The 26,740-nt window shown below is 42.4% G+C and overlaps 1 protein-coding gene across 14 annotated transcripts in view; it reads right to left on the minus strand.

The window, feature by feature from the left end:
- LOC310701096 (contactin-4) overlaps positions 1-26,740 on the minus strand; it is a 497,831-nt gene that overhangs the window by 138,472 nt on the left and 332,619 nt on the right. The window lies entirely within an intron of this gene.

Below are 26,740 nucleotides of genomic sequence, written 5' to 3' on the forward strand. Positions count from 1 at the left end.
ATCTATGACAGGAGGAGATACTGCAAGACTGAAACCCCACTGTTTCTATATTTATGGCAGCTAAACCCAAACCTGTCTCAGGGGTGTCAGAAGGAAGCAGCCAGATGAGTTTGGTTTGAATCAAGTATGTATGAATTCTGTTAGTTATGGAAAACAAAAGGTGATTTGCTGCCCATAATAGAACAATTAGAAGACTGTGGGAGTTGGCATAGGATTGTGGCTAAGAGACAGTGCTATGAATTTTAAGGCCCTTCATTCAAACCTTGCTCCTGTTTGTGATCTCACTAGGTGGTGTTAGGGAGGCCACACACACACACACACACACACACCCCGGCCACAAAGGTTATGTGATAAGATGTGTGCGGAATGTTTTTAGGCATTGTGTAGACGCTAAGTATTTTCATTAGAAGTGCAGCACTATTAATCAAAGGAGACAGAGGTGCCACCTTGGGTCCAACACTGGAAGGGCTGAGTGCTGCGATGCATGCCTGTGACATAACACGCGTGGCATACACACACACAAATGCAAAGCTGGGAGCAGGCCAAGAGCCTAGCCCAGCCCACCAAGCCTGGCAGCAGACTGGGTGAGCCTCCTGCCAGCCAGGCTGCAGCATGGCTGAGGCTGTCATGGCCAGAGTGGGAGCTGCAGCAGCAGTGAAGGGAGAATCAGCAGTGGCAACAGAGAGCTGCAGCAGGGCTCTCTGGCCATGGGAGGGCTAGCCGCTTGCAGAGCCACAGCCACTTCTGCAGAGGGCCTTGTGGAAGCAGCGGAGGGAGGTAGAGGCAGCAGTAGTGGCAACAGGGTGGCGTGGGCAGCCCTCCACTTAGTGCTCAGCCTCCTCAGTATTGGGGGGAGGGGGCTGAGCCCCCTGTTAAACAATATAAAGAAGATTCCTCAGCACATAGTAGTTGGTGCCTATGAAAGGAGATAGTCTACCACTGAGCTCTAGCCCTGCATTCCATCAAATGAAAGGGCACAGGTCCATGGTAGAGCCATCTTCTTTGAACAGAGAGGGTCCCAGGTTCCTTCCCACGTCAGTGTAGGCATTATTAGGGTTGCCATATTTTGAGGAGCAAAAGGGAGGACACATTTGCCAACTTCTACTTTTTAACGATGGAGCGCTATGACGACTCTCATTTTACCTACCCATGAAAAAGAGGACTTATGGCAACTCTAGAAGGACGAAGGGTCTGACACAGTATAAGACTGCTTTCTATTAACCAGGCTCACTGTATAAGAAGCTGGTCAGCTGTTAAAGGCAACATCAACTGCCTGGCAACTAGGAAGCTGGAAGAAGAGCTGCCTATGTTGCCTGTGCTGGGAGATGTGCTGTGTAGAAGGGGATGGGCCCCCTTCCACCCCTCATTCCAGGTGTCACTATAGCTGTATTTACACTGACCTATTTAACATTATGCTAGGGACGCGGGTGGCGCTGTGGTCTAAACCACTGAGCCTCTTGGACTTGTTGATCAGAAGGTGGGTGGTTCAAATCCCCGCTTTGGGGTGAGCTTCCATTGCTCGGTCCCTGCTCCTGCCAACCTAGCTGTTCGAAAGCACAAAATGCAAGTAGATAAATAGGTATCGCTCCAGCGGGAAGGTAAACGACGTTTGCATGCCAGAAGCAGCTTAGTCATGCTGGCCACATGACCCAGAAGTTGTACGCCGGCTCCCTCGGCCAGTAAAGTGAGATGAGCACCACAACTCCAGAGTTGTCCACAACTGGACCTCACTGTCAGGGGTCCCTGTACTTTTACCTTTATTTAACATTATAAGAATATTAGATATATCATTCTAAAACGTCACAGGGCATACTTGTAAAATAAGGTGTTTCTTACCTCTGTTTTTCCATCAACACACTGTCTCCCTACTGCTGGTAGCTCTGCAGCACCCCCCCCCCCCTGGTGCCACAATCTAATAAAGCATTATGAACATTAAAAGTAGGACATTATTAAAACCCTTCCTTATCGTTAAAAACCATGAGTGTAGCTCCACCCTATAGTGCAAGCAAAGCCAAAGGAGCGAGAACTTCATGGTGCTGCTAGAGTGGTGTAGAGGAGCAGGTGGTCTCATAGGAGGCTGCCTGGGGGTAGATGTGGAGGATCGTAGGGCAGATTATGTGACAGAGAAAAGAGAGGAAGGGAGTGGTGTTTCTGAGCTGTCACTAAAAGAAAAGGGCTGTTGTCATGCTTAAGGGCTTTATTTCCAACTACATCCCCTCTACCTCTGTTGGGGTCACAGCATTAATTTCTTCCCAAATTCCCATGAGCACCCATAAGTATTGCACTTGGTATATACAAATCAGGTGAGGCTGCAAGCCTAAACACACTGACAAGGGAATAAATTCCATTGGACACAGTGGGACTTGCTTCCAATGAGACATGCCTAGGGATTGTAACGTCAGCCACTGGCTTCCTATGAATGAGTCACCTTTTACTCTCATGTTTGATAGTAATACAGTGGTAACTTGAGTTACAAACGCCTCAGGTTACAAACGCTTCAGGTTACAAACTCCGTTAACCTGGAAGAGTTACCTTGAGTTGAGAACTTTGCCCCAGGATGAGAACAGAAATCGTGTGCCGGCGGCGCAGCAGCAGCAAGAGGCCCCATTAGTGAAAGCACACCTCTAGTTAAAAACAGTTTCAGGTTAAGAACGGACCTCTGGAATGAATTAAGTGCATAACTAGAGGTACCACTGTAATGCTCAAACCATGCAAACTGGTTGGAACTAAAAAATCTCAGGAGCTGCAAAAGACATTTGAAACTGACTGGCCATTCTTGGACCACACTTGCTAAAAGCATGCTATGAGACCAGGGCAGCTGCAAGTGGGCAGAGGAAGAATCGGCCCAATGGCTGAGACTAAGACAGGCCGCAACTTTACTGGAGCAATGCTGCATCAACTAAGAACAGTGTGGAGGAACTGGTTTTAATCCAGGGGTTCCCAAATTGTGGCCCATGGACCACCAGTGGTCCGTGAGATTCATTCAGCTGGTCTGCTGCCAGGCTGTGGATGGCACACCCATCCCATTAAATATTCATATTAATTTTTAATTGTATTTTTATTGCTTCTGTTACTTCTTACATTGCATTTTATTGTCTTACTATCTGAATTTTATGGAGTTACAATTGCTTACAACAGGCAGAAAAAAATCAATAAGTGGACTGCTAAGACCCTTGGCAATTTGGTGCCCTCTTGCCTTTTGCTTTCCATTTTGCTCAATTCACTACAGCGTAGTTGTGACACCTTGAGGTGCCCCCTAGGCTTGGTATCCAGTGTGATGGAACAAGTTGTTCTGCCTTAAATCGACCTCTATTTGAGCCCCTCCAGCCTCATTAGTGTCTTGCTTTTTTGTATCTGCTGCCTACTCTCAATATGTTGGTGGAATCCTTTGCTTTCTCAATGGTCTTTCAGATAAATGATGAACAATTGCGCAATGCCAAATTGAACCAAATTGAAGCAAGACTTGTAAGCCACAGCCACATCCACAAGAAGGAATAACTGAGGAAAGGTGAAAATAACATATCAGTCTGAAATCCAGCTTTTGGGGTAATTTGTGGTTGTTTTTTTTAAAGGAAATGTTAGCTATAAAATCAACATAAGGACTTCAAATGTTAGTTTTGTTCACCTTGTCATTAAAAATATGAATTTTTAAATAACATGAATCATAGATATTGCACTCTGGCCTGATACCGATTCTTATTTTCTTTTTGTTGTTAGCCGCCCGGCTTCGGCTGGGGAGGGCGGGATAATAATAATAATAATAATAATAATAATAATAATAATAATAATAATAATAATAATAATAATGTTGACATGACAGCATTGCCTAATCATTCCAAATTTATTTATACAGAACTTTCTCTACATGCTCAAAGTATTTTATGCCATCAATTTTCAGGTCATTCGGCACTTCTGATTTCATTGGGAAGTTCTCCTCTAAACAAAAATACCCCAGGCTGACACCATCCAAGGAGCAGCATTGACAGGTTTCGAAAAACTACTCAACTCAACTGCAAAGCTGAGATAAGGTACCTCAGTGGCAGATCTTGTCAGCAGAAAAGAAAAAAGGAGATGTGGCAGCAAAAAGACAGCAAAGAACAAAACGTTGCTGTTAATTACTTGATAGTTACACATGTCACAGTGGAACAGGTTCCACCCTTTAAAATGCCCATATTCTATGATATAATTTAAGAGTTAGTTACAATAGCAGCATTTTATTTTCATTTTAATATGCATATCATACTGAGATTGGGACATAGACTTAATCCACCTCCTTGCTTTTTTGTTTAATAGTCCAAGCCGTTAGCCTAAAAGCCTTCTTTTATGTTTGCTTCAACAAAACTAAGAGACCTCGTGTTTGTTTGGAAACATATTTCAATGTGACCCAGCTAATCCTTTAATACCATGCTTTTACTACACTTTGATCAGCCTTTCGCTACACCTAAAAGAGATTAGATCAAACTGGTGTGTGTTTTTTAAAGTAATGTTTCTGAACGTCCCTTCTGAAGTGCATTAAGATTATGTAGTTAGCTCTTAAGGACAGAATGTCATCGAAGCTTGGATGTCCCTTTGAAGGTATAACAGAGTATGAATAAACATTTAGTGTTCTGGTCTCTAACAATGCCATTACTATTATATAATATAGTGTTCACTGGAACTGAACACTGCACACAACAGATTTTTTTTTTAAGAAGCGAGATATTATACAAGGTTCATTATCAATTGATAATGTGCATTCAAGTCTCAAAATGAAACATAAGCTAAAAAGGAAGAACAGAAATCTAATTAGACAGTACAGTGGTACCTCGGGTTAAGTACTTAATTCATTCCGGAGGTCCGTTCTTAACCTGAAACTGTTCTTAACCTGAAGCACCACTTTAGCTAATGGGGCCTCCTGCTGCTGCCGTACCGCTGGAGCACGATTTCTGTTCTCATCCTGAAGCAAAGTTCTTAACCTGAAGCACTATTTCTGGGTTAGCGGAATCTGTAACTTGAAGTGTATGTAACCTGAAGCGTATGTAACCTGAGGTAAAGGTACCCCTGCCTGTACGGGCCAGTCTTGCCAGACTCTAGGGTTGTGCACTCATCTCACTCTATAGGCCGGGAGCCAGTGCTGTCCGCAGACACTTCCGGGTCACGTGGCCAGCGTGACAAGCTGCATCTGGCGAGCCAGCGCAGCACACGGAATGATGTTTACCTTCCCGCTAGTAAGCGGTCCCTATTTATCTACTTGCACCCGGGGGTGCTTTCGAACTGCTAGGTTGGCAGGCGCGGGGACCGAACAACGGGAGCGCACCCCGCTGCGGGGATTCGAACCGCCGACCATGCGATCGGCAAGTCCTAGGCGCTGAGGTTTTACCCACAGCGCCACCCGCTGGTGGTACAGTGGTACAGAGGTACCACTGTATCTGGTTTCAATTAAGCCATGCGATGTACAAAATCTGAGAAATGAATGGTATAAAGAACCGGCAGTTCCAATTCTACCTATCCAGTGCAACAATGTTTTAACGTTGGTAGCTAATGTGCCATTACATTATAAACTATGTTTTATACAACAAAAATATTTAGAATTTATTGGACTCTGCTATATTTGTACACAAATGGAATAATAATAATAATAATAATAATAATAATAATAATAATAATAATAATAATAATACCCCACCCATCTGGCTGAGTTTCCCCAGCCACTCTAGGCAGCTCCCAATCGAGTGTTAAAAACAATACAGCATTAAATATTAAAAACTTCCCTAAACTACACAATGCTGCAGATGGAACAAGGAAAAAGCTTCTTGAAAGATGTTTTTGCAGTATCTGACACATATAAGTTTTTGGAGGGAGAAAGGAGGGACATGATGTGTTATTAGTTATAAAGCTCCCACTTCAGTTTAATTTTCCTGAAATACCGTCTTTGCAGGTAGTTAAGCAGCCGTAAATTTCCAAGAAGAAAAATAAAGGTTCTGCATGATGCGGGAGCTCATGCCTTAATTTTTATTTTTTTTTTTGCATGCCACAAACTGTCAATCAGGAAAGCAACATAATTAACGGCATATTCCACACACACTAAATATTCTCAGGGTCTCTGCAGAGTGAGGATAATATTAAAATTCCGTTTCCATGAATGCAGCATGAGTTACGGATGCCAGATGTCTTTCCCCTGACTGTCTGTCATGTGGCAGTCCAACTGGCATCTAAAGGTAGAATAGTAGGCGTTTGCTGGGAAGCTTGCAGTTTTCAAAGATTTAGTCAGTTATTAATGGGGAAAGTCTCAGGGTACTTAATGCACACGTGTCAGAGTTTCAAACTTTAGTGCAAATCCCTAGGGAAAGCCACAGTGACAGATGTGTTCCAAGACAGAATTGCAAGTGGGCTAAGCAGTCAGATGGAGATCATTAGTCAGTGTGACAAGTTACACCTCTTGAGTGATTAAATGGTAACAACCACCAGTAAAAATATGTAAGTTATATACGTTTTGGTTAGCACAGCATGCATTTTCATATATATATATATATATATATATATATATATATATATATATATATACACACACACACACACACACACACACACACATATGTGTGTGTGTGTGTGTGTGTGTGTGTGTGTGTGTGTATATATAAATAAAATATGCAAAGTTAGAGGAAAATTGTAAAAAGAATATTAGGTAGAATTGCTTAACCATCTCTGCTGCATAAATAGGTATAAATAAGGTAGGCAGCTTATTTATACCAAAGGGGCTGGTGGCTTGAAGAAGCCAAGGCAGCCAAATTATAGTCTCATTGAAGACAATCAAAGCATGCAGCTGTTCTAGAATTATGACTTTCAGAAGCCCCCAATCACTGCCATGTGGAGAGAATACAGAATTCAGCTGTTACAAAAAAACACACTAAAAAATAAATAAATCAATTAAAAATAATGTAAAACCAAGTTATTCTATAAACACTATGTGTTGACTGATAACCTCTATGATACCCTATTTGTGGTCTCATGTAGATTATTTTATTTATACTCCAAGTAGATCTGGTCCAAACTTCTTTATAGGACACGGACATTATTATTGCTGAAAACTCTGCATTACGGCACAGATATTCGGTAGTGCTTTTCAGAGACATATCCTTTGTGGATGGAGATGGGGGGGGGGGAGACTTGTTTTATAAGCATCAGGTAAGAATGACCATGTTTTCCTGGGATTTCACCTGGCTGGGTTTTCACTGCTGCTGCTGTGTGTGCATAGTTTTGGTAGTGGTTTCTTTTTGTTTTATAACTGTTCTCAAGGTCACTGGTGGCAAAGGTGGTGAAGATGGGGCAACTGTCAATGACCCCATCGCCTCAGGAGAACCACTACTGCTGACCTGTCAAGGCTGGATGCCTCTCCAGAACTGCTCTGAGCTTCTCCTTTGCATCCAATGGGTTACTGAAGAGAGTGCTGCTATTGCAGCTTCTCTGCTCAGGCTTGCTCTCTGCTTCTGGGACTGGGTTCATAGGCATACTCAGGCTGCAAAGGTAATCCTGCATGTGCCTCACAAGGAAGCGAGGAGAAAGCAGTGGCATTACAGGAACAGCAGCATGGGCTTGATCACACAAAACAGAAGCATGCTCACTGAAGCTAAGGGGTGAAGCTGGAGGTGGAGAAGGAAATCTGAGTGCAGCTGGGCATACACGAGGCAGCATCTTGTTCTCACGGGGGCCAACCAGATAACTATCAGACACCTGCCAAGCAGGACTTGAGAACAACAGCACTCTCCCCAGTTACGTTTCCCAGCAACTGAAATTCAAAGGGATACCACCTCTAATACTGGAGGTAGTGCAGAGTTACCATGGTAAGAAGCCAAGGATACCTCATCCTCCAAGAATCTGTTTAAAGCCCTTTTGTTGTTGTTTAATCGTGTCCGACTCTTCGTGACCCCATGGACCAGAGCACGCCAGGCACTTCTGTCTTCCACTGGCTCCCGCAGTTTGGTCAAACTCATGTTTGTAGCTTCGAGAACACTGTCCAACCATCTCGTCCTCTGATGTCCCCTTCTCCTTGTGCCCTCCATCTTTCCCAACATCAGGGTCTTTCCCAGGGAGCCCTTTTAAAGCCACCCAATATGGCGGCCATCACTCGCAGGAGCAAGTTCTGTAGTTTAACTATGTTGCTTGAATAAGTACTTTCTTTTATCTCCCCTGAATCTCCCAACATGGTAAACTTTGTTGGATGTTCATGAGTTCTAGATGGGAGAGCCATCTTCAAATATTTGTGGGGCTGCCACATGGAAGATGAAGCAAGTTTGTTTCCTGCTGCTCCAATGAGTCCAGACCAATGGGGACTCATATTACAAGAAAGGAGATTCTGACTAAACTTTAGGAAGAACTTAGGGGCTGTTTGACAGTGGAATGAACTATTTCAGAAGGTGGGGGGTTTAAAACAGATGAATCCACCTGTCTGGGATTCTTTAGCTGATTTCTGCATTGCAGAGAATTAGATACTAAATCAAGAGGCACAAGTCACAATATTGCTCTACACTCAAAGCAAAGTGAAACTACTAATTGGTCACTAAAAGACCAATAGGTAGGATCCTGAATTGGTTATAAAGAAAATACAGCATGCATCTCTTCAAATTGTCATCTTAAACTAATATGCTAAAAAAACAGACATATGTTAAACCACTAAAATATGTATGTTTAAATGTGATAGAGACACCCTGCAGGTATTCTGATGGCTTCCTTGGGAGAATATATAGTTAGAAATATACAGATTCTTTTCTATCTTATTAGCAGCTGCAAAATTGCTTATGGCACAATTCTGAAGAGGAAAAAAAGACAATGTACCATCAGTTGATATAAAAATAAACCAAGGCTCTGGAATAATGTAGTACTGTCAAAACTGACATACCTTATTAAATTTAGAGAAAGTAGAATGAATTAATAAATAAATTGGAAAAACTGAGTCTGGATAAGGTTATTACTTTTTGGGAAATATCAAAATATCACGTATTTGGTTACATACTACAGAAAAAAGGGAGAAAACATCATGAGACCACCCTGACTAAATCTTTTATGTTTGCAGCTTCAGACTATGAACCTTTTCAAACTTTACGTAACAGAGAAATCTCAGCCTTCTGTTACCCACATTAGTAAGGAGAAAATATCACTTACTCCAGAACAGACTATGTTTATTTGAACTTTCCACCCTGACCACCTCCATGTTTCTGTCTAGTTGGTTGTTTTGTAATGTTATATACAGAAAGGAACCTCAGATTATATAGACCCACTGAGTTGTCACTAAAAGACCGATAGGTAAGACAGGGGCAAACTTTAGTCTTTCAAATTTCAGTAGCGCCCTGTGACGACAGGCCAAAATTTGCCCCTCCTATTTCTCAACTTCTGTTCTGCTTAATTCACTATGCCATAGTTGTAATTCCCTGTGGCGCCCCCTGGACTTGGCAGCTATGGCGCTGGAACTGGTTGTGCTACCTTGAATCCAACTCTGGACATGGACCATGACATAGTGTGAAAATAAAGGCTAGTGATAAACAGTCTTCCTAACAAATTAATGACTGGTCAGGTATAGTAACAATACTGAACCTTCTGCTAGAAATCTCATGGAACATTTAGGGGGGAGTCTAAACCATAAAAAAACAAGCAAAAGCAATAGCAACATTTCTCCCTTTACCTTTAATTGCATTGCCATACCTGGTAAGAGCAATTTTTTGGAGGGCGGATTATGGAAGATAAATGGTTGTCTTGCTCATTTTATCCTTATGAGAAGTGTTCAAAATTGCATTCTTAATAAATTTTGGCTGTGGCATCTCATAAAATATGAGTGAACAGGCCACAAACTTTATAAAAAAACATCATAATCCTAACCCTTCTGAATTTAAACATATGGTTTTAAATTCATAACTGTAGATTCCCCTACCTGCTCTGTAGACAACAGCTGCCTTAAAAATTGTGATGGCAACATTAATAAACAGGTCCTTACTCTGACATTTCTGACTGGATAATGTCATAATTAATTCTTTAATAGTAAGGTTGTTTCCTTCCAGAACAACGGCTTCGATCCTGAAAACCATGAACAAAAGGAAATTCACAGAAAGGAATTTTCCATACTCCTCTTCATCCCTACAGACATCTGTGCTCCCCAGAAAGCTCAGGGCCAGGGGGACACTGCGGGGGGACACACTAGGATAGGGTGAGTGAGGAAAAGAAAAATGTGCAAAATCAGGGTGAGGCACCTTCTATAAGGGGAGTACACAGTTCTTAGGATCCAAGCCACAAGAAGCTAGTGGTATCTAATTTTGCAAGTAATGCTAAGCTTTATTGTCTTGATAAGGTTAAGACAGGCATAGGCAAACTCCAGCCCTCCAGATGTTTGGAGCTACAATTCCCATCATCCCTGACCACTGGTCCTGTTAGGAAGGGATGATGGGAATTGTAGTCCCATAAGTCTGGAGGACCAGAGTTTGCCTATGCCTGGGTTAAGCGATGAATTGTTACAAAATGCTTCTGAATGTCAAAAGATTTAAACCCCTCCTCCTTACATCACTGCCTTATTCACAATGTGACCCTCAAATATCGACATTCTAGCAACTTCTGCACATTGGAAAGAAAGCATTTCCAAGAACATTACTGGGAATGAACCGAAAAGCTGCAATCACATTCTGTTAAGTTCCACGCAGGCTGCATTCACAAATGGGGTTTACTGTGTAAAAAACTACTTTGTTAATTTAATTGATTATAAGGCTTCCCTTTCCATTTTTAAAAAATTACTTTTCTGCACACCGCACACTCCTGTTTCGTCACATCTTGACCATTATACCGTCAAGTTGCAGTAAATGTCATTCAAACATGTCATTCTTCCATGTCATTGCTATCCCTCTACATTCCAGCACTCTCCTAGGCTCCCTCCACCTTGTCGGCATGACTTTCTTTGCCATAATAATAGCACACTTTCTCGTCAGACGAAAATAAATAAATAAAAGGTTCAAGCCATGAAATGGACAGAGAGAGCAGTGTGTGCTGGTATGCTTCTCAAGGCTCATCACATGAGCAGCTGTGATGTGAATCCAGGAAAAACACTGTAGGAAAAACACTGTAGGAAATTCCAGCAGTTTTCTGGGCTGAGAGGGCAGCAAAACATTTTCTCCAGAATCAAATAATATGGAAAGGAACACTAGATTTCCACTATATTCCACTCCATCCCATTAGTTTTCTGGAAGTGGCTTTTATGCCGTGTGAAAGCTCAAATATAACGCACAAAATAGCAACAGTTAGGGAAATGTCAGGAAAACAGAATAAACTGTAATGTGAACGCAGCTGTAAAAGCCACTTCTGGAACTATAGTAGAATATTGTGCAAGCTGAAGGTTCATTCCCGTGTTATTTGCATCCAGGGAAAAAATCATTTTGGAAATAATATGGAAATGAATGCTAAACTTGCACTTTATTCCATTATAGTTACTTTTATATCATGCGAAAGTTCAAATATAATGTGGAAATTAACAGTTGGTAAACACCCACCCGGGGGGGGGGACCAGCCATGTGACTGCAGTCAAAGACTTTGACCAATTTGTGAGAGGTATAAAATGGTGGTGGAAGAAGAAGAAGAAGAAGAAGAAGAAGAAGAAGAGGAAGAAGAAGAAGGGGAGTTTGGATTTGATATCCCGCTATGTTACTACCCTAAGGAGTCTTAAAGCATCTATCAATTGCCTTTCCCTCCCCCCCCCTAACAAACACTCTGTGAGGTGAGTGAGGCTGAGAGACTTCAGAGTAGTGTGACTAGCCCAAGGTCACCCAGCAGCTGCATGTGGAGAAGCGGTGAAGTGAACCCGGTTCACCAGATTACAAGTCCACCACTCTTAACCACTACACCACACTGGCGGGTTTAGGAGGGCTTGACTGAGCTACATGTATTTATTCTGGCAGCACCTGTACAGGTGTGTGTGCTTTTTATATACCGCATTTTTCGCCCTATAGGACGCACTTTTTCCCCTCCAAAAATGAAGGGGAAATGTGTGTGCGTCCTATGGGGCGAAAGCAGGCTTTCGCTGAAGCCTGGAGAGCGAGAGGGGTCGGTGCGCACCGACCCCTCTAGCTCTCCAGGCTTCAGGAAGCTCTGCACAGCCCTCGGGAGCCCGGCGCGAAGTTGCGCTGGGCTCCCGATGGCTGCGCGGAGCTGCCTGCAGTCCCGGGCTTCGCCTGGGAGGGAAATAAAAATTTTTTTCTTTATTCCCCTCCCAAAAAACCTAGGTGCGTCCTATGGGGATGTGCGCCCCATGGGGCAAAAAATACGGTATGTAAGCAGTTATCCACAAGCTAAACCTGAGCGTTCTGTATCAGATACGAATATATTCCTGTTGCCAAAAGTAGAAAATCAGATAGTTACTTCATATTTAGCTTTCTTGAAGCTAGACTTCAACGCTAGCTGTACATTTCCCCATGATGTCCTTTGGAATGGGCCACCAGGTACCATTTAGATTTGTGCTGTTTACCTATTTTATCTCTTACTCAATAAAGCAGAGAGCTGGAACACTTCCACTGTTACACATTTCACACATCTTGGTGAGTAATTGCCCCAGTGTCATGGCTGAAAGAATGCCCTTTCAAAGCAATGCTTAAAACTTTGAACTGTGCTAACAGAAGCTGTTTTAGTGATTTCTACCAGTTTATCCATGCACAGAGGAAATAGGTTGCTCATACTTTCAACCCCCGTGAAGTAACATTGACATTCACTTGACAATACATTTTCTTGAAAGTAAAGAAAAACAAACGAATAACATTTCTGCATGTATATAATCATGTATAATCCCATGCTGGTTATTTTGTTTCAACTGAGGTTTGTTTTTTTTATGAGAGGACTCCGCATTTGGTTGCAATGTTTAATTAGTAACAACAGAAACCTATGAATATCTGTCAATTAAATTGGAACTAGGATTAACCGAGTAGCATTTTTTTTAAAAAGGTGGGATTCAAACTTAGCACCACTGCTCACACTGCTAACCAAATCTGCCTACAACCTCAGCTGCCAGACACCCCCCCCACCAAACCCCCCCCCCCAGCCTCTCCATTAGACTGGGGTGGGGAATCTTTTTGACTTGCACCCTGAAGGTCAGGTGGGGAGGGGCAATGTCCTCCGCTATCAAGAGTTGCAAAAGAGTGTCAATCCCACCTACCTCCAATGCCCTTGGCCAACCCCTCCACTGCCTCCCAGTCTTGCCAATACTCCCTTCCCCTTAAGAAGAAGGTAAAGGGACCCCTGACCATTAGGTCCAGTCGTGACCGACTCTGGGGTTGCAGCGTTCATCTCACTTTATTGGGAGCCGGTGCACAGCTTCCGGGTCATGTGGCGAACCAGAGCAGCACATGGAAACGCCGTTTACCTTCCCGCCGGAGCGGTACCTATTTATCTACTTGCACTTTGACATGCTTTCAAACTGCTAGGTTGGCAGGAGCAGGAACCGAGCAATGGGAGCCTACCCCGTCGCAGGGATTCGAACCGCCGACCTTCTGATTGGCAAGTCCTAGGCTCTGTGGTTTAACCCACAGCGCCACCCGCGTCCCATTCCCCTCCCCTTAGACCTCACCAAGCTTCCTCTCCATTTGGACTGCTTCAATACCCCCTGTTCACTGGACCTTCTCTCTCAAGGGGAAGAGAAGCAAAGGAGGGATGGTGGCATAGGGGAGTTGCAGAGAAACACCGATGACAGGCCAGAGCAGCTCCTCAGCAACTGTCCTGCTGAAACGGCTTTCCTGCTGAGGTAGGAGATAGTTGCTGAGGAGCTGCCCTGCCCTGTTGCAGCTGTTCTTCCTTTTTTCTGCCTGCTTCAGCTGCTGCTACAGTGGCCTGGCAGCTGTCAGAAGGCTAAGGTTATGCTGCAGTTTCACAGCGCCACCTGTCAGCAGTGAAGCGAACTGCTGCATGACAACAGCCTGAGGTAAATATAGAATAGGAGAAAGGAGCTTCTGCTCACAGAAGGACATCTAATCCATTATTTTTAATAGTGCTAATAAAAAACTATGTCAACTGCGATCTTAGAAGAGGCATTCCCCCTGTGTCTTTGAAGATATGCCTGCTGCAACACATGCCTGATTATCTAGGAAAAAAACCATCCTTTTAAGGCCTATTGTTTTATGTGCAAATTTACCCTGAGCTAATCTATTAATTAATTGACTATAACTCATATACCGTATTGCTCTGAATACAGTGGTACCTCGCAAGACGAATGCCTCGCAAGACAAAAAACTCGCTAGATGAAAGGTTTTTCCGTTTTCGATTTGCCTCGCAAGACGAATTTCCCTATGGGCTTGCTTCGCGAGACGAAAACGTCTCGCGACTTTGTTTCCTTTGTCTAAAAACAAAGACATGTTTTGTTTATAAAGTTAATTTATTTTCCCTTCAATTTTTGAACTGCTCTTTACAGTATGTGTGACTTTAAAGAGCAGTTAATAAACTGTTGTTGTACCAAATTTGGCTTTGTTTGGACTTTTTTTGACCATAGGAACGCATTGATTTTCAATGCATTCCTATGGGATTTCGTGATTCGCAAGACGAAAAATTCGCTAGACGACAAAACTTGCGGAACGAATTAATTTCGTCTTGCGGGGCACCACTGTATAAGCTTCATTTCCCCCCCAACTTCTGACCATGAAATGTTAAAGTGCGGCTTAAATTCGAACCTTACAAAAAATGGCTTTTACGATATCACTGCTGAAACAGACATACAGTAAAACGGAACGGGTGTGAGTGCCTGCAGAATTTGAAGGGAGTGGCTTATATTCGAGTATTGTTCTTTCTTCTTCACTAGGTGACTATATGAGCAATGAGAGAACAGAAAGTTGAGCTATTGATAACTAAACATATAAGCAATTTAAGTGCAAGGTATAAATCTACAATCTAATACTGAATTGCATACACCTAAATTCCATTTGTTGCAATATGTGTACACAAACCTGTATTCAGGCACCATAAATATTGCAGCATGGAGAGTTTAGTAGAGAAGAAGATGTCAAAACTCATTATTTTGGCGGGCGGGAGTGGGTGGAAGAAAAAAAAATATTTAATTTGGTTTCATGTTTTCTTATATTTCACCAGCTTGCATGGTTAAAAATGTTAAGTCCGTTTCAACATTTCCTTAAGCTCACCCAACATTTCATAATTTCAGTATGTTGCATCATCATGCTGCTCAGCACTATGTAACACCCATGATGAATTAACTGACCTGACAAAACATTTATTCCCTAACGAAAATGCAGCACAACATATGGATGGGATTTTCCTATTACTTTAAAGGAGAAAAGCTGAATAATAATTTTGAAGTGCTTAGGAATTAAACAACAACAAAGCAACCATGCTGTGTGTTAAACTCTCGCCTGTATTAACTGGATTGATCCTATTTCTTTTTTTAAAAACATTTTTATTAAAGATTTCTTGGTTTACAAAAGTATGTGCGATGTCTCTTTCTTCAAGTTACATTTTCTACATGTCAGTTTCATTTGTTGAGACATTAGTGTTACATTAGGAAGAAAAGGGGGAAAGAGGTGGAGGGGGGCATGGTGAGTGGGGTTGGGGGGCGATGTTTCTATTTTACTTAATGTATGTGTGGGGTTCTGTGTCAGTGTCGCCTGTGCAGGTTCTCTTTACTATTTGGTTGTGTTTCTTTGGTGGTGAGAGAGGTTGGGGTTGGCCTAAGGTGTGGTTGTTTGTTTGTGATTGGCTGTGGTGTTTTCATGTGTGTGGGGGGGTATGTGTTTTTGAATCAGGTTAGCCATATTGATTCGTATGCTGTTGGCAGATTCTTGTCATTGTTTTGTTAGGCTGTGTACGTGATAAAGGGGAGCTATACCGGGGTGAAGGCGTCTTCTTCTATTTGTCCCCATGTCAGTTTCAGTTTATTGGTTAAGCATTGATTCTATTTCTGATGCTGAGAATACTTGATGATTTGGCCCATTTAACGTCAGCTGGCATTTCCCAAGTTTATCCCCGCCCCCATGTAGCAGAGCATTTTCATGCTGTACAGAGTGCTCTATAATTGGCCTTGAAACCAAAGTGAAGAGACTAGGAGTAATCCCACTGAGAATTGGTTGCATTCTTCACCAAGAGTTCAAGAGTGCACCTTAAAATTTATTCAATAATAATTGTTTACACCCCATTTTTATAGTTGTTCATTTTCTTTCTCCTTCCTACCTCTTTTCCTTCCTCAGTTTGCTTGTCTTAACTATTTTGTAATGTCAGCAGTGACACTCACAGGTTGGTTGTGAGAAAGTTCCCAACCAACTGGGGAAAGTTCTCCAATTTTTCCACTTCCCCAACTGAGGCCCCAACTGCACTATATGTTGAAAGCAGTGTCATACTGCTGAAATAGTCATGGCTTGCCCCAAAGAATCTAGAGGAGTGTAGTTTCTTAAGGGTGCTGAGAGTTGCCAGGAGACCTCTATTGCCCACACAGAGAGCTGCAATTCCTATAGTGGTTTAACAATCAATTCCTTTCCCCAGAGAACTCTGAAAAGTGTAGCTCTATTAAGAGAATAGGGGCCTCCTAACAACTCTTAGCACCCTTAATAAACTACATTTCCTATGATTCTTTGGGGGAAGTGAAGATTCTTTAAAGGGGAATTGATACTGCTTTGGATGTATAGTGCAGATGGAGGCTGAATCTGTCTATCATTGAAGCACTGCTCTCCAGCCAGGCCACCCAAAAACTTACCCTCTGAACACATTCAGTGCTGGATAGAGCAAAATATCAAGGCTAGAGAGACATGTCCCCCTATCCCACTACCCTGGTCACTCTGCTGTTATTGGAGTCACTGTTATTGTAACATGTTCTTTCATAAGAAGAGGATTGCAAAGCTCATTTATGAAAAAATCTGGGGTTGCAAAGAGTTTCCACCCAAGTTCTTTTAGTAAGAGTGATCATCAGCCAGTATAAACTGGCATTGACCCATTTGTTAACTTGCAGAGCTTGTCAAGTAGCAGATCAGTCCTAATACAATTAACAATATTTCTAATTGAATTTGTACTGTTTGAGAGAGTGGAATGATTACCAGCTAATTACCCATAGTAGCAAAAGGATCTCCTTCAGGAAAGATGGGTACTTATGTCACAGCCCTCATGTCATGCCGGCCTGGAGTGGAAGCAGAGGCACTGTTCTGGTGTTACCAAGCCATCGCTTGGAATACATTTACACTTAATATTTCCTCCTGCAACACTTAAACAAGAGCAACAACAAGAGTTCAGCCACCAAGCTCAATTTACACTGCACAGCTTTTAGCTTCAAAAATAGAAAGACATTTTCCTACCGCAAGAAAACCACAAGAACTAGAAATTGCTGGCTTCCTTTCTCTCGTGCTGGATTTATCCTACCACTTTCTTCCTAATGTACAATAACATTTCAATTACACACAATGACACCCCTATGAATATAGAGGGCTGTACCAGGTCGGCCTTAGAAGATTTCTGAACCCGTTCTCTTCATTTTGCCGGATCAACTCCCTGATAAATAATTAACAAAAATCTAAATGTATGTTTTTTTCTAAAAGTTGTAAAATGGAGACTAGACAATTATCCCATTGACCAAGTAAAATCTTTCAAATACCTAGGGATATTTTACCAGCCAAATTTAAACTGGACAACACACAGACGTCAAATGATTATTCAAGCAAAATGCACTACATCAGCGATTTTCCATTTTTTCCCCCTCAAAGGCAACCAGATGGTCCCTGCTGCAATAAATATCTTTAATGCCAAGGTCCTTCCTAAGCTATTGTATGGTATTCCAATTTGGATACAAGCATTCAGTAGAGAAGCTGAACAAATCCAAGCGACCTTTCTTCGTAAGATCCTTGGTGCCCCTAAATGCATGTTATTTAACCTTATGTGCTGAAACCAGCCAACATCTGATGGAAACCAAAGCATGGCTCTCTGCAATCAAGGCCTGCCTAAAAGTCCACTTTAGAACAACATCTAACTCCTTCTTAACCTCTATGCTTGAAGACCGCATCTCATCCAGATGGTATAGAGCAATTCAAGACAAAATCTGTAGTTTGGGCATTGCTCTCAAGAGCCTTGAAGCATGTGATGAAAATAACATATTCCAATTAATCAATGACCACGAAAGACAGTGCTTGTCACTCCGAGACCTTGTTCTCCATGTCAGTATCTCAGCTCGCAGTCAGAGGTAACTGGCCTCCCCCGGGCAAACCGACTGAGATACTTGTTGACCTTCCCGCCTGCGTCTCCCGGCAGGCAAGGTCGTAAATCGGCGATTCTCCTCAGACGTGAGAAGAACACCCCCCCTTCTTCTCCCTCCCTGCATTCCCCCAGGGAGGGGGAAAGAGACAGACAGGAGTCTATTTACATGTCTTTTATTCCTGTCATTCAGCAGTACAGAGAAACGTGTCTGTACCCTCCAGACTCCAGCAGTAGAGTCACAGCTCCGCCCCTGTACTTCCAGTACAGGTCAGATGACACTCTGAGCTAACATCCGGTGCTCAGTACAGAGAATAGACTCCCCCTTTTCCCAACAGTACAGTTCCACACATCAACATCTTGTTTTGCATTCCAGCCACCTGCAGCTGGCTTTTGCATTGCTGCTTTTATCCAACAATCTCCCCCAAAAGCATCAATAGGCAAAACACGATCCAGAGAAGAAAACAAACAGTTGTTATATGTATAACAGTCCCCTGTTGTTTCAGTTCCACCCTTGGAACTCCCCACCACTGGTTTCTCCAGTGTACCTCTCTGGTTGTCTGGCTTCCAAGGAATGAGTGCTTCTGCATTACCTTGGCTAGCAGCTCTCTGTTGTGTCTTTGTCTCTGACTTAGACTCTGCTTCAACCTGTTTTGAGTTGTTAACAATAGCAACACATGCAACAGCTAAGTTAGCAAACTCTTTTGAGTGCCTCTTTGGTGGTACACGCTTTGTAACTCTCTCAGACCTGCGTATGAGGTGCTGATCCTCTCTGCTCACTGGTTCAACCTCAGGACTTTGTTGAGAACCAGTAGCAATGGAAAACAGTGGTTCATCCAGAGGCCTTGGGTATTACAACACCCTACGGAACCTGTGCCAAATACCTAAAGGATTTACTACTCCCTTCCCATCAAAGAGCCTTTATGCTCGCAAGATTAAATGCTTTCCCTTCTGCAGTGACTAAAGGCAGATTCACACACATTCCATATCAAGCCCATTTGTGTGCCTACAACCAAGAAGAACCAGATTCAATGGACCACATTCTCTTAGATTGCCCTTTACATAGCAGACCTCGCCAACTGATTCGGAGTAAAATGTTGGCTCCGGCCCACAACTCAGAAGAAATCAAATGAGGTTTCTCCTGGCAGATCGGGACAAAGATGCCACTGCTCTAGTAGCCTCCTTTTTAGCCACAATTTTATCTGAAAGGGTTTCCAACGAATCATCCCTTCGGGAAACAGAGTAGGCGTAGAAGAATATCTAAGTGCACTTGACCACAGTGTGACCTTATAACCCTTGGCAGCTTCACCCTTGTCCCTTTAATTATCTCAGTGATTTGAAACGTTTTATATTGTGATGCCAATAAAGGTATGATTTGATTTGATATAGAGGGGTGTAAGTCTGCTACAAAATAAAAACAAACATTTTGGAGAATCTTGGGGCACCTTAAAGAATAAAATACATTGCAGAATAACCTTTGGTGTGCACTTATGCCACAATTAACCTGACTTTCTGACAGTAATTTCTGCTGCTTTTCTTATGAACCAAGGTTAACTGGGGGATCAAAGAGGCTGAATCTGGTACAGCAGCTTTTGCTATAAAATATAAAATAGTGGGAGTACAGTCAATGATATTAACACCAGTATGACTATTTGCTATATTTTAAGTGCAGCCTCTCAGTAATCCTTACTATTACCCTGTACGGGGGTGCTAATATTATTATTATAACCACCACATTGCAAATACCAGGAGTGGCTCAAGGATCATGGCTTGTCCAGGGCTATTTGCTTAACCACAAAGCTACACTAGATACAAAACCTGCCATCCTATGTGGTGGAGAGAGATATTCTCTACCCCATGACTGGCCCAATGTTCAACTTGTTGTGAGAGTTGCCTTTGTTTTTCGGGGAGTGGGATCAGTTTGTTGTTGTTTAGTCGTGTCCAACTCTTCATGACCCCATGGACCAGAGACACCAGGCACTCCTGTCTTCCACTGCCTCCCGCAATTTGGTCAAACTCATGCTGGTAGCTTCGCAAACACTATTCAACCATCTCGTCCTCTGTCTTCCCCTTCTCCTTGTGCCCTCCATCTTTCCCAACATCAGGGTCTTTTCCAAGGAGTCTTCTCTTCTCATGAGGTGGCCAAAGTATTTGAGCCTCAGCTTCATGATCTTTCCTTCCAGTGAGCACTCAGGGCTGATTTCCTTAAGAATGGATAGGTTTGTTCTTCTTGCAGTCTCCTCCAGCACCATAATTCAAAAGCATCAGTTTATATTGTAATAATTTCGCTGCTGATTTTGATCTTCTGCTCATAAGAGCCTCGAACGGAAACATTTCAATGTGTACTTTTTTTGTCATTTACACACACCAACCCACCTCCCCAAATAATGTTTAAGTTTACCCTGTGTTTCAGGGACAGGGTATGGTGGAATAGGATCTGCTGTGGTCTGCAGCAGGGACTTCCGCAAAAGGAGCAGCCTCTTTTGGAGCCTCTGACAGTGGCGCATTTTGTAAGCAAGGTGCGCAGCAGGGCAGCGCCCCCAAGGATTCCTGGCATCTTCACCTACCCCATTTGCTAGAAAGGGCCCTTCTACTGTGCCAGTCTGGCATTGGCATTGGTGCCCCCTTCCACTCTAACAGGAAACAGACTACATACTTTCAGATGCAGCAGTGGCTCACTATTCTGACTGATCCCAAGACAGAGTTAGGGACAGAGTCTGCCCATGATGAAATAGTAAACAATGACAACAGTAAAAGTATTGTTGTGCAAATGCATTACAAATGCACAATGTGTTCTTGGTTGAAACCTGACAGTTGAATTCAGACTCCACATAGGTATTAGCAAGTTTAATACTGTAGTTTATTTACAAAGTTAAAGATAGCTGCTGGTCTTAGCATAAGTGAGGTTTCTCCTAGGCCAAGTCTACTGCGGATGGGAAAGTCTGTACGATGCAGTATGCTTTAGGGAACAGTGCACAGATAATTCACAGCATAATACACCACATAATACACCACAACAACTCATCTGCTCTTCATCTGGATTCCCTAGAAATTTCCTGGAACTCATGAAAGAGGCTCATATAAAAATATATGAACGCTTGCTCAGTTGTTCTAGAAATGCTTACTTGCTGATAGCTTAATAACAGGAGTCTATCTCTTATGAATCTCTGAGGACATTTATTTTAGAAACCATAGTTCCCTATTCAGATGTGTTTATGTGAAAAGAAAGCAAACTATCAGCATATCAACACCGTAATTACACTGGAATAATCCAGCAGGGGAAGTAAAATACAAAACCAAGGAATTTTCGCCTAAAACTGAAAACCTGAAATGTTAGATGTGTGAATATTCTGATCACTTGGCAAATATTAGTGACTAAATACACTCAAAGGTGTGAGTTAGAAGTAAATGCCTGGAAAGGAACACTTCTTCATAGTAGAATAATTTGAAAAGGGAAAGATTAGCGTACAGTCATAAGATAGGGAGAAATATGTTTTAGGGGAGGAAATCTCGATATATGTTGTTTCCTATGTTGTAGCTTAGGTACCTCAGAACAGGAACAATCATCTTCCCCCTATATTCTCTAATCACTTTACATCATGCTTTCCTACAAATGAATGACTATTGGTCCTCCCATGGTTGAGACCATCTTGTCACTATTACAGATGGGGGCAGGATTCACTTAATGAGCCTCATCAGCAGAAGCCCTGTGCAAGGGGGCTTCCCCTCTTTCCCCCTCCTGTACCCCCTGAAAGTTGTTTTGGCTGGGATGGGTCAGGAGAACCCCAGAACAGCATGTCAGGGGGAGAAGACTGGCAAGCTGAAATGCTTGTGCAGATGGTTCATTCATCACAGCATGACACTGAATTCCACTGGAAGCTTTTCATTTAACATGTAGCCTAAGGATTTCTTTCCTGGCGAAATTTGAAAATAATGTAGTCTCTGCTGCAATATTAAACTTGAACATTTATCTTCCAGGGGGTCAGGCCATTTGTCCACCCAATCCAGTATTTTCAACTCTGACTTTGAGTGGTTCCCAAGGCTTCAGAGATGGGTGTTTTGTAGCCCTTCTAACTAAGATCATTTAATTACAGGAGAATGCTGATGCACTCATATTTCACTTACAGGCTTCTGTAGGTAACTTACTGACCATTGTGGGAACATAATGCTGTACAGTGGTACCTCAGTTTAAGAACAGCCCTGTTTACGAACTATTCGGTATATGAACTCCGCAAAACCGGAAGTACAGTGGTATCTCAGGTTAAGTACTTAATTCGTTCCGGAGGTCCTTTCTTAACCTGAAGCACCACTTTATTTAATGGGGCCTCCCTCTGCCGCTGCGCCTCCGGAGCACGACTTCTGTTCTCATCCTGAAGCAAAGTTCTTCACCTGAAGCACTATTTCTGGGTTAGTGGAGTCTGTAACCTGAAGTGTATGTAACCTGAAGCGTATGTACCCTGAGGTACCACTGTAGTGTTCAGGTTAGTGAACTTTACCTTGGTCTAAGAACGGAAGACAAAAGGTAGAAGGGCACCGGCGGCAAGAGGCCTTATTAGGGAAAGCATGCCTCAGTTTAAGAACAGCTTTGGTTTAAGAACGGACTTCCGGAACAGATTAAGTTCGTAAACCGAGGTACCACTGTACCAGGATTACCCTTTAGGTCTGATTCCACAGGATTTTCTTATGTTCTTAAATGCTGATCCCAAAGTTTACTGCAGAACTTTCTGCAAGATTTCAGAGCCGTTTTGTGTTTTCCAAAGCACTGTGATTTAAGAAGCTTCTATTTTACCTGGGAAGATAAGCAAAGCAGGGGCCTGACTGCACAGGCATGCCAGAGTTCCCCATAGTCCTTGCCTTTGCTTCCCCCCAAAATCTCTTCTTCCCTTCTGGAGTTACAGATCTTTCTCATCAGTTCCACCCCTGAGCCCCTGATTTCTAAAGCTCCTGCTTCCCTTTCGTCTTCCCATTCCAGAGTTCACAAACTCCCAGTTGGTTTGTGATTTTGCACCACTCCTCCTCCAAATCTGAAACCTAAGAATAGCTTCACTCTCCTAAACATCTTCTTGCTTCCTCAACAAGAACTTCCACCCTGCACCTCACCTGAAGCCTGAAACTGTACTAGTTGGTCGTATCGTTTTACCCTACAACTCCTCCTTCCTCTCTTTCTTGGAAACTCCTATTATTTATTTTTAAATTTGAATACAAATCTAATTTCTAGAAAGGTCTCCCATGAATATGTTATGTGGGTGTGCCTCTCTTTATGGCTCATAGCTACCTGTCATGTACCACATTGCAAAAGCCTCCACACGGAGCAACTTCAAGGAGCCCCTGTGTGCGTGCTGTTGATGTTTCATCAAGTTAGTTTAGCAGTATTTTCAATTAGGCATTTTTGTAATGTTGATATAGATCTTTTAAACCCTGCTTTAACATAATGACACAATTTCACATCATCTTTTAGGCAACAATGGAAACCAATGTTTTGTTATGCTCTTAACTATAATTGTTTTTTGTAGAAAATCCTCTTTGAAACATGATCATTTTGTTTGTCTCTTCATATTGCCATCTGCCACTCAGCAAACATTGACTTTCTGACTGTTGCTAATGCAACTTCCTTGTTAACTTCATTTTCTCAGCAGCAGCATCAATGAAATTGGCTCCAATTACGGAACAGGTTTTGATAAACATCCCATATCCCCAGAAGACAATGAACCATTTTACACTGTGTGAAGTGATTGGTTCATTTGAGTGAAAGACCTGGATATTTTTTTATTTAAGTAGTTATATTTAGGATGTCAAAGGCATTAATGTTAAGCATGTGAACCCATCAATCATAAAATACCCTTTTATGAACTAAGGAAAAAGCCAATCTTTAACAAAGCAACACCCCTTCCTCTTAAAGAAAAAAATCACATAAAAAGGAACCTTCATGCATAAATAGAGTCATGGAAACACAGTATATAAAATACGACATATTAGGAATCTTCCTAATAACAGCTATGGGGGCAGGAAAGTCAAGGGGTTTTTTTTATTCTTAATGAATAATAAAGGCACGTCATGTGGGTGGGCCCCCTCAATGTGGGGGGCAAGTTGACACCTCATCAGCTTGTTCTTCATACAAAAATATTTTTGTATGACGCTATTTACCTTAGGAATTAGGAATCTGTGGACCTCCAGATATTGATGGACTACAACTCCCATCATTCCAACCACTGTGAGACATGGAAGACCTGCTCCCTGCCTGGCAGGCCTTTTCCACCTGGCCGGAGAGGGCAGGACCATGACTGACTCCAGCTACAAAAGCTGAGGCTGCTCAAAAGACTCTTGGGCTGGGATGTTATTTGGGGTTGTTGTTGTTGTTGTTGTTGGTTTTGTGTACCTTTATTTTAAATCTTGTAATTTATGTGGAAATTGTTTCATTTGGTTGGGTATTTTTAAATGTTTTATTTATTGTTTCTGACTACTTTTGTTTTGTTATAGTTATGTATTTTTTTTTTCATTGTATGAACTATGGAAGATGTCATACAGATAAAAATATGTATGTATGTCTACGCTGGCTGTGGCTGATGCAAGTTGCAGTTCAACAACATGGCTTAGGGCCCTCGTATCTACAGGACCGCCTCTCCTGGTATGCCCCGCAGAGTACCTTAAGGTCCATGAATAACCATAGTTTAGAGGTTCCGGGCCCTAAAGAAGTTAGACCAGGGCCAGGGCCTTTTCAGTGATGGCTCCAACCTGGTGGAATGCTCTGTCCCATGAGACTAGGGCCCTTCAAGATTTAACCTCCTTTCGCCAGGCCTGTAAGACAGATCTATTCTGCCTGGCCTTTAATTTGAATTCAGCCTGATCTTTTATTTCCCTTCTCTTCCCTCCCCCTCCACTTTTATGAAGATCACCCACTCTGAGACCCCACAGCTAATTCTCCCCTGGCCTCCTCGCTGGCCCAAGTAGGACCAATTCAGCCAGCTAGCCCTGGGGATTATCTAATGCTTATTTCCCCTAAATTGATTTTTGATTTTTATTGTTATTCATGTTTTTATACTTTATTTTATGCTGCTTTTATAATTAAGTGTTTTAAATTTGTTGTTAGCTGCCCTGAGCCCAGTTTTTGAACCGGGAAGGGCGGGGTATAAATTTTATTTATTTATTTATTTATTTATTATTATTATTATTATTATTATCTGGAGGACCACAGATCTTAAAAGACTCTGTTTGGAAAACAGAGAAAAGGTGCAGTCTAAAGTATGTATCATCTGCTCCTTTCAGCCTTTCTGACTCTATTCTGTTGTTAGCTGGTTCAGAACTATTCTCACACTTAGATGTAGGCATTGAAAAAATATTTGCTCCTGGTATTCATTTTAATAATGAAGCATTTGTTGTAACTATTATTAAACAAAACAGATATGAGAAATATTTTCTTACCACCCAATAAAGCAAAAAAATGCATCAATACTAATTATCATTATTTTATTATTAATAATCATTTTATTATTTATATCCCACTCATCTGGCTGGGTTCTCCCAGCCACTCTGGGCGGCTTATGGCATATCTAAAAACAAAATAAAAACATCAAGCATTAAAAACCTGCTGATTCATAGCTGCCTTCAGGTGTTTTCCAAAAGTTGTGTAATTCTTTATCTCCTTGACATCTGAAGGGAGGGCGTTCCACAGAGAGGGCGCCATTACTGAGAAGGCCTTCTGCATGGTTCCTTGTAACTTTGCTTCTCGCAGTGATGGAACAAGCAGAAGACCCTCAGAGGAGGACTTCAGTGTCCAGGCTGGACAATGGGGGTGGAGATGCTTCTTCAGGTATACTGGGCCGAGGCCGTTTAGGGATTTGAAGGTCAGCACCAACACTTGGAATTGTGCTCAGAAATGCACTGGAAGCCAGGGAAGATCTTTTAGGACTGGTGTTATATGGTCCTGGCAGCCACTCCCAGTCACGTAAGAGGTTTATAAAAATTTGCATGGCGTGGAGAGGGTGGATAGCGAGAATATTATCTCCCTCACTCATAACACTAGAAATCATGGACAGTGAAGCTGATTATTTGAAGGTTCAGGACAGCTAAAAGAAAGTACTTCTTCATGCAGTGCATAGCTAAACTACGGAACTCACTGCTGCAGGAGGAAATCATGGCCAACAAGTTGGATGGCTTTAAAAGAAGATAAGAAAAGTTCATGGGAAAAGGGGCTATCAATGGCTACTATCCATTATGGCTATTCTCTGCCTCTATGGTGGAAGGCAGTATGCTTCTGAATACCAGTTGCTTCAAACTGCAGGAGGGAGGAGTCCTCTTCCGCTCAGGTCCCACTTGCACATTTCCCATACTCATCTGGTTGGCCAGTGTAGGAACAGGATGCCGGACTAGAAGAGCCAATTGTTTCATCCTGCAGGCTCCTATTATGTTCTTATATAAAGGTGGCAGATTTGCCATAATTCACTGTGGCAGCATGTGGATCTAGTTAAGGGATCACTGATGGCACATATTTATTCCTTTGTAAATCCCATTCACCAGAGTGGGGCTTGTATGCAATTTACTGGCATGCAGAACCCCTGCACTCATTTGCAAGACAAGG

Source organism: Podarcis liolepis (assembly GCF_965112155.1).
Source record: "Podarcis liolepis genome assembly, chromosome: 2".
Lineage (NCBI taxonomy): Eukaryota > Metazoa > Chordata > Lepidosauria > Squamata > Lacertidae > Podarcis > Podarcis liolepis.